The sequence below is a fragment of the Topomyia yanbarensis genome, chromosome 2, assembly GCF_030247195.1.
Source record: "Topomyia yanbarensis strain Yona2022 chromosome 2, ASM3024719v1, whole genome shotgun sequence".
Lineage (NCBI taxonomy): Eukaryota > Metazoa > Arthropoda > Insecta > Diptera > Culicidae > Topomyia > Topomyia yanbarensis.
Genome location: NC_080671.1, coordinates 378,141,326 through 378,150,161, shown reverse-complemented (window position 1 = coordinate 378,150,161; position 8,836 = coordinate 378,141,326). Strand labels below are relative to the sequence as shown.

Below are 8,836 nucleotides of genomic sequence, written 5' to 3'. Positions count from 1 at the left end.
AAACATGAGTGAAAACAAACCGATAACGAACGGACAGTTGTTCGACTTAACAGTAGTATGGCATAGTGAAGCAAAAGGTAACAGCACGTGTTTGGCTGATTAAAAACAAACCCGACAACAGCTTTGACAACAACGTGCAGCAGGTTGACCGTGCCGTCAAGTTCTTATGCAGTGCAATGGTAAGCAAAAATTTCACTGAAATTTGGCAAACATGATCACAAAAAAGCAACTGAACCAAATACATATACATAACAATCAACCGTTCGAGGCTGATCTAATTCACTCACGTCCGACTGTGCTTCGTTCATATTTACGGCCTGTTTGTTTGTGCCAAGCGAATCAATGCCTATGCCGAAATCCTTCGAAATCCCGGCCATAATCATCAGGAAGACGAGATTAGTCCAGGACACTTAAACCGATCCGTGACCCATTTGTCTTCGTGCTGCCGGCAGTGATCGGGGGGACCCCGAAACAAAAAGACGCATAAAAACTAATAAAAATAAAAAACAACACACCCGCAGCCTGCAACGGTGGCGAGAAAGAGAACCCCTTACTCGTTTTTTTTATTACACAAGAGCTCAGAATGAATGAATCCTTTTATTCCGCTCTTCTCGGAATAAAGAACGAAGAGGCATAAAAATGTCCCCACCGCAGCAGAACGAACTGAGAACCGGAATCGGAGAGCCATATACCATATGTAAACAAAGTGCTGCCCTCTGCTGAAAGCTGTTCCAGTGCTGCCTTCTCCCGTGGTGGAATGTGTGAAGCTGCTAGATTTAGAAAGCGGTGCGATCTGCCAGCCCGGTGCTAACGAGTGAACTTGAAGAAGAAATCAAGCTTATCAGTAAAGATACGGGCAACTGACTACACGTAGTCAGATTAATTTCGCTACAATCTCCAATGAGGGTTATATTTTTAGAACCACCGCACATTCCCTCTGTGGAAGTATGCGAGTTCTAAAAATAAACTTTTTTTCTTCGTTTCTGCTTCGCATTTTGTTTGACTATGTACCTTTCCCCTCGTTCGGCATCGTATAGAATTGACCGCGGGCATCGTATATGTAGAACCCATTCGTAAGCTGTTCGTTCAACAGATAACAACAAAAAAAAATACCCACACGTTGATTTGCCGGCAAGATAGACTGGATGGTGGATGAAAAAAAAACGAATGGGCCGAGAACCAGAAGTGAGAAACGTTTGCTAGAATGTGTGCGATTTAATTGGATTTTTGTCGCGTCTGTATAAATATAGGCAAGTCTAGCATTCCGTTCGTGTCTGGGTGCTGCTTTAATATTGACCTACCATCGAAAGCGGGGTAGCTTAGTCAGGATGGCCGAGTGGTCTAAGGCGCTACGTTCAGGTCGTAGTCTTCTCTGAAGGCGTGGGTTCGAATCCCACTTCTGACAAGTACCTTTTTTTTGGGTAACTGTACCACGATGAAAGGGCATACAATTTAAAGTTTGTGGAACAACAACCGTTGGGGCGCATATGTAATTAAAAATATTTATTTAAATTATATTCAAACACAAGCACAGCGACAAAGCCAACACTGAAATCCCGTTGGAAGCGCACTGTGGCGTATTATTTGTGTTTATTCTAGTCGTTTCCTCTGCTGCATTGCTCCACGGTACGAACGTCAGCGGAGTACGGTTTATTTGCTTTGCAAATCAAACTAGTATAGAAAGTGCAAAATTGCGAATAAACAACGGAATCTGCTCGGTGGAATTGTGTGGGAATTTCTGGTTTAGTGAGTCATTGTAAGGGGAAAAAAAGCATTCAGAATTCTCTTAAAGGTTCTTTCTTTCAGTTTCGTCGTTTCAGTATTCAATAAGATGATTCTTACAGCAACAGATCCAGAAAAAAATTCGAAGGTGGTCCGAAATTTCGATTTTGAAAGGTTCATTGTACAATACGTAAAATGTAATACCCTCATTTAATTAAAATCAGTTTTGGTAGTCAAATCTGATTTGGAATGTTTTTGAATTTAGAATAAATTTGAAATAGAAAATATTTTAAAATTTCTCAAGAAGTTAAAAAATTTTGGTGGGACCAAGCCACCCAGGATCCTCCCCCTGGATCATCGAAAGCTACCGTGCAAAGTTGTTATCAGCATTTCTCAACAGTAAGTCACCGTAAAAATGTGGATAAATCCATGGCCGTCTCAAGATCAGTCGGAGCCCCTGGGCACTATTGAATTGAGGGGCCCCTACAAGTGAACAGATCTATAGTTATATGCAATAAAAGATAAAACATCATATTTCAGTTTCTAGTTTTATGGCAAGGTTTCAGGATTGTTTGTGTGTGAAGAATACCTCTGCTAGGAAAGAGGAATGATGAAACGCATATACTGGCGCTATGGCCATAAATGGCCCATGTGCTATGGGATTCTCTATACACATGGGTCAATTATGCGTAGAGCGGCAGTATAATCCATGTGAATTTTGTTGTTCAGGCGAACAAATACTTCTTGGTGATTGGATGTAACTCGGGACTCCATCCGTGTGATGTCTAGGATCATGTCCAATTATTATACCTTAGATGCGCATCTCCATCGTATTGGGCTCGCAGAGGGTAATCAGGGTGGAGAGGGTGGAGAGGGTTACCACGTCATTGAGCATATTGTTTGGTCGTGCACTGAATTAAATGTCGTTCTGAAGCCAGATCCAGAAATAAATGTCGCGAAGCCAGATCACAATTAGTAGATTCTTTACAAGTCCGGGGTAGACCAATCCATGTTCCTGTTAGAGACATCCTTACTTACCGCGTTCCTCTATACATGGAACTTATGTATCATTTTCTAAAAACAGTGTTTGTCAAAATTTAATTAGATTCATCTCCTCATACTCTCATCCAAGGCTAATCATTCACCAATTACAGTGTCATAGATTATTCAGTTTTGTTTTAAGTTCAGACAATAGCAGAAAAAATAAATGAATGCACTCGAAAATACAAGATCATTATGAAATACAAGAATCAAAGAAAAAAAGCAAACTTTAAAGTTATTACAGTGTTAGTTCTAGACAAATTACTAGTATTGTTAAAATTAGTCTTAAAATTTTTTGCAACATGCTATGTAAAAAAAAGAAACTGGCGTGAAATGCGTATGAAAAAAAAAATACTTCTTGGATACGATATTTTATAGTTGTTGCTCTATTTATGATTTTGGAAGTTTTCGGTGAAAACAATTCCAAAATTAAAACGATAGAAACTAAAAATTAAAAAAGTGGTGCTATAAAGTGCAAGGCGTTCTAGGCTACACGTTTACAAGGTATGAAAGACGCTAAATTGGAATGAATATAAATTAAAAAATATTTAAAATTAACCATAGAGAGAATGTTTGCGTAGAAACCACAACCAGACACCGCATTGTCGGACAGCGACACTATAACAAAAAACGATAGACCTCAGTAAGTTTGTGCTCACAATGTCACAATGTTTTTATGTTTTATGTCTAGTTTAGTAACGACCTCTTTCTTTCAAAATATGTAGTTTCCCTTGAAAAAGGCCGAAACGTCGGGCAATAAACTAATTTTCGTTTTGCTTGTAACAAGACTGAGACAGCCGTCCGAAAAACTCCATAGAAAATATTTAGAGAATGCTCGAACGAGGAGATTGTCGAAATTTTCTCTAAATCATTTAATTTGGCAAGCAATTTGTAGATGCGGAGAAACGATTTAATTCCTATATTTTAATCTGGAATTTTTCCACTATTGCCCGTTCTGTGGCATTACGCTAACACAATTTTATGATATATTCAATTTAAGGGGTTATATATGTTGAGATGGGTCAAAAATCGAGTTTTCAAAAATACTATCCCAATATTTTATAGAGATCCAAACAGTAGAAGCAAGTGTTTTTCATGTTCATTCCTTACGAGGGCGAATCATGTTTTTCCATAAACGTCGTTGCGGTAACAGGGATGTCTGAACAAGTTTTCGACCGATTTCCATTTTTTTTAATTGTTCGTAAATTATTTGGCGTGCCCTTGAGCGATTACTTTTTTCGTCCAAAATTTCACATAAATGTTATAAATTATTTTAGTAATGAAAAAAGCAGTCTTTTTAAAGAAATTGTCACAGTTTCGCAAAAAATCGTCAGTTTTGCAAAAAAAAGTGTAAAATATATATATTTAAATTATTTGATCTATTAAAGGAAACTGCCCAGAATTTAATCTATTAAGGAACACTGTCCAGAAATGGTTCACTATTCAAAAGAGTCACTTAATACTGACCCTCTGTTTTTAAATTACTGCAATTCATCTGATTACCACGAAAATGTTTCAAAACCTTTGTCAGCGGCAGTGTATAAAGCCAACTTTCTAGCTCCCTCTCTCAACTAGATTAATATTCTCAGTAATTTAACTCAGGTTTGTTTATGACTAAAAATTATTAGTTTTTATTTTTTTTCCTACAATCTCCATTAAGATTGATAGAGATATTCGACTACTTGAAGAAAGCGGTAATGTCTGTTTGATTACAGGTTTGTTTTATCACAATTTTAGAAACAGTATGGTATCAATAAAAGCTGTTGCATCTAATGCATTCTCTGCTCTGAAGGAATTATTTTCGCGCGCCCTTTCTCGTACTTAATAGAGCTAGCCTAAGATCTATAAATGTTATGGTTGTACTGTACTATACATGTAAACTAGTGTTTAAGAAGTGTTAAATTTAAGCAGTGTTTTAGTGTTAATTTTTGTATCATTTGGTTTCGTTAACTGTTGATACTTCGAAAAGGAGGTTTTGTGCCTACGGGAGAGGGAGTTTTGAGACTCCACTCCCGCGGGCTTTTCCTTCTCAATAAATAAATAAAATAAATCAAATCAAATTCGTAGCGTAGCGAAGACGAAAAGGTATTTCGAAAATGAGAGGATCAGAGCGCAATTCCAAAAGCACTCGAGCTGAGTGTATAGAAAAGATAGACGAAGTGCTCTTGAGTCGATTTCAATTGATTGTTTCTTTTTCCTCCATTTCGCCGGGATTTCTGATCATCTCCCTCATTTATTATAATAAAATAATAATCCCGACATATTAACTTATAGATTCAGCCAGTTACAACATGTTAGTCGCGCTCCATCCCAAGCAACACTTTGCATAACCATAAAATTTTGCTGGTGCGCTTTTTTGGTTGCTAGATCAGTTGAATCAACCATCAACCATTGTTCACTTTTTTGAACTAATTATGTTGCAGAAACTGCTATTCAACAAATGGTGTTGCTCGGGATGATTATTAATTTCTGTTCGATGCATCGTCTCATCGTTTTCAAACTCACATACACATTAATTGGAAACTATAGAAAGCAGCTAAAATGCTGCTGCTAGTTGCAGCATTAAGTTCATTGTGAATGATTGACTAATAAAATAGGGTGCATTGACCTAATACAGAAATTCAAATTGAGTAAAAATTGAAAAAGTTGTCGTTTAAGTAACTAACTCTATTCTGGCCAATATCTACTACTATATACTAGTTTTGTTAAGCTCGGCAATCACTTGCGATGAAGTGCTTTTTTGGAGAGTTCTAGTGCCTAGTCTTCAATTAAACTTCAACTTATTAAATTTCATGATTTCGTTTATTTGGCTCGGCGCAATGCGTTATCTATACGGAGCTGTGTGTTCTTTATATATTTCCGTGATGTTCTCAATGAAAACAATAAAATGAGTTTTAATGGTTGTCCGGCAGATCTCCTACGAGATACTAGCCATTGCGCGTGGACACCTGTTTACGAAGCCTCAGAGAAATATATTTTCCTGGCAAACATCGTGTTGACGGGCGTACATTTCATTACGGGTCCCGAGTGTAAACTATCTCAATGATGGTGCTAGCTTTTGATTTTGAGGTACTGACGCAACTTTTCCACTATCAATATTACCTGAAATATGGCAATTGGTGGATCAGGTAATGACATTGGAGATTGTGGATGTGCAAAGAATTATCTGTGTAATGGTACTGTCGCATTATGTTTTGTACTACAGAGTCGGGTAGGAGGAAACGAGTCAGAAGACTCGACTTCTCACCACAAAACACCCTTTGAAATACCGGGAACTTGTTCCTAGATGTGCCCTATGTAATGAATTCCATTTATTTCAATTGTGACATGAATCTTTTAATTTCTGCAGTGCAAGTAAGTAGTTTCAGATCTTGTAGCCGAACATTCATTTTCTCATCATCCATATATATGAAGATCTTGAATGCTACATACAATCACGTATTAAAAGTTGTTATGCAGAATGATTGGTTTCGCTTGGACGAATTTGTTACACGCTCTCCGCACTGAATGCCGGATATCGTAGAACTCGATAAAGGCGACTTCCGTAAAACTATGGAGGATAGGATTCACCTTTAGCAAATGTTTCACATCACGAATGCTAGATCGTATGTGAGAAGGCCGGAATTCAATAACCTCCGTATTTGGCCGGAACACCACTACTTGCTAAACTGCGACTCACTCATCTCGACGGATCGTGACTGTTGTCTTTGGTCGTTCGAAATAGCAATATTTTTAAACATTTTCTCATTAATTTGTTTAAACTAATCGATATACAAATGAGATAAAAATTACCGAAAAACTTGTTTTTTTCTTTAATTCTTTTTAAAAAATAATCCGAAGGGGCCCCCTCTGGTTACGTGCCGGCATAACATGTAACTATGCCTCGGTTATGTTTCTATCATTTCTGAGTATACATTTATGAACTATTGTATTGCACACAATTTGTTCACTAGTTTACAGCTTACGGTGCTTCTAATAGCATGTGATTATCTAGTTCCGTTTCATGCCGTTCCTGAATGAGAGCAATACTAGTAACCGACGGCCGAATCTTACTACCCTTGAAATCATTGACAAATCTGTAGAGGTGATTCGTTAACCCTAGAACGTTGCACTTGCGTTTTCCACCCTACAACGTTGCACTGGGGTACAAATGTTCCCCACGCGTTTGATCGCAATTTTCGCAGGTAAAAATGCAAACAAAAGCCATGTATAGTACATCATTTTCTTCGTTTTTAATTGCAAAAGCAGCTGTGTACTAAAAGTGCGGAATCCATTGAATAAATGTTGCATAAATTGGTTTGAACAAAAAAGTGACAAAATCGCGATTTTGACTGTTTTTACAAAAATTACTCTAACTTTTCGAATTTTCAACCAAATTGAAAAAATCAAGTGATTTTAAAAGTTGGTCTAGAAGCGGTATAAAATGGAATCTCGATATTTTTGAAAAAAAAGTACAATTATTTGAAAAAGTGAAAATTTAAAAATCGGGTTTTGGAAAATTCCACGAAATGGGGTGGAAATTGAAATGAAAAAATATTTCTGACCAGTAATACATTGGTAACACGCAACATTACTGCTACAGCAGTTACTGTGCGCAAATTATACTTGCGAGCCATTGTTTTGAAAAACTATGAAAAATAAATAATAAAACAATAAATATCAGCAAAAATGAGAACGATTTTTCTTCTACTTCAAAATTAAATTAAATTAATTGAATAAATGATTAAAAACGATTATATAATACTAATTGTTACTTGCGTACTAAAACAACCAGTATTTAAACTGGTATTGTCACGAGTCACATTTCCACTGACAGCACGAAACATAACAAAACGCTAACGGCAACCGTACACTGGGGTACAAATGTACCCCACGCCAACTTTGACACCTGCTTCCACGAAGGCCATAAGCAAACTGGCTATACCACCTTCTCCTACTCTTACTAAGAACTCTCAATTGAATTATGGTTAGGGTTCCAGATCGGTAAATGCCGAATTCTCGTCTTCACACGGCTCCAAAGAAGGCGTGGGGTACATTTGTACCCCAGTGCAACGTTCTAGGGTTAAGGATCATGATAACATTTTGAAGAAAAAAACTATTAGGTTGCAGATTCAAAAAGTAGAATATTTTTAAAACATTTTCTAAAAATACCAGACAAATCGAACTGTTGTTTATGGAGATAAGTAACATTGAACCGAATCGTTTTTTGACAGTAAACAAAAGTCGCACACAAAACTTTACACGTGTTTTTTCTCGAAACCATGGCTGCGAAATCGATACCATAAATATCTTAAGAGTCGTGAAATAATCAATATTTCTTTGAATCAATCAAAGGTAAATTTTTCAGTAAGAAACTGCCCATGATCGCATATTTGTCCCATTTTATTTGGGAAGTGGCTGTAGTTCTAGAATATGGCTGAAACCCCGTACTTTCGGCATTATCGATAGTGGACAATTTATTTTACGAATCTTTGGTTCACCATCAGTGATCAAAGCCAGCGAATCGAAGTAATTTGATGTTCATTTCAATAGATTTTTAACCGATGAGGTATTATAATTGTACTGGTTTATATGAGAAATTCCTATGTGATTGCAATAACCAACCTTTAACTCCAGAACCAAAAGTCAGTACCAAATGAATTCAATTGCAGCCAATGAAAGTATTATATCTTTCATTTGAAATCAAGTTTGTAAAAATCGGTTAAGGATTCGCTGGAACATAGGTCTTATATTAACTTAGGAACTAGGCGAGTTCCCCGGATGAATAACCATCAATGTGGTCAAAGCTACCTTGATTGGCCATCAGCGATTTAGACCCGCAAATGCAAGTAATGTTGAACCCATTTGTAATAAATCATTCGGGCACAATGGTGTTGCCAGTTTATAAGGGAATTTGCTGTGTGACCGCACTCTTCAGCTCGTAACTGCGGAACCGGAAGTTGGATCAAAATTCAATAGCAGCTTATGGGAGCGTTATACTGCCCATTTGAAACTAAGTTTGCGCAAATCGGTTCAGCTATCTCTGAGAAAATTGAATGACATTATGTGACACACACTACATATACACATACAT

The 8,836-nt window shown here is 37.1% G+C and overlaps 1 non-coding gene across 1 annotated transcript; it reads left to right on the top strand.

Moving 5' to 3' along the window:
- The first annotated feature begins 1,322 nt into the window (after positions 1 to 1,322).
- Trnal-cag (transfer RNA leucine (anticodon CAG)) lies at positions 1,323 to 1,405 on the top strand. The gene has a single exon. It is a non-coding gene; the product is annotated as a tRNA-Leu (tRNA).
- The last annotated feature ends 7,431 nt before the right edge of the window (positions 1,406 to 8,836 follow it).